This window comes from Morone saxatilis, unplaced genomic scaffold (assembly GCF_004916995.1).
Source record: "Morone saxatilis isolate NCDOM2014 unplaced genomic scaffold, NCSU_SB_2.0 Contig9, whole genome shotgun sequence".
NCBI classification, from domain to species: Eukaryota; Metazoa; Chordata; class Actinopteri; family Moronidae; genus Morone; species Morone saxatilis.
Genome location: NW_023340268.1, coordinates 999,776 through 1,000,470, shown reverse-complemented (window position 1 = coordinate 1,000,470; position 695 = coordinate 999,776).

Sequence of the window (695 nt, the reverse complement as noted above, 5' to 3'; positions counted from 1 at the left end):
AAACAGACTGACATACTGACAGTTGATGGTGAAGCGGAGAGATAAAACACATCCGTGTCAGGCAGACGAATACAATAATATCCAGCCAATAAATCACTTCCACATTCCAAAGAGGCTGCTGTCTCAGACACTGGAAGATAATTGTCTAATATGACCAGCTGTGGAGCTGACGGTGATCCCATCCAGGTAACATCTAGACTTTAATAACAGTTGTTCTACCTTTCTGTTTTTCTGTCTGGGTTTGAAACAATAATTTAAGTAGCTGTGGAAAACCCTGGTAGAGGAGCAGCACTGATAGTGTCAAAGTTTCATTTTAATTTTTATGAACTTAATGAAAATTCACTCCAGTCTGTTCAGGAAAGAGAATCTCTCTCCATTAGAAAAGGGCCTTTCTTTCAATGTAAGAATCACGTGCAGAGTGATGTTATATCTGTCTTGTGGTAACATAGATCTTGAGAGTTAATCCAATAATACTAATTTGTATGATACTTTTAATTGCATGTGTTTCTTTTACCAGAAAGCGTCAGTAACATCAGACTTTAATAAAGTTGTTCTGCTTTCTGGACACGTTTTAAAATATTCTTAAAATGGATGAATATTTATTGGAAAATTTGTTTCTTTTACAGAAGTAGCCCCAAAAATAATCAGGGAGGGGGACTCTGTCACTCTGCGTTGTCCTCACTCTGTGGAGGGTA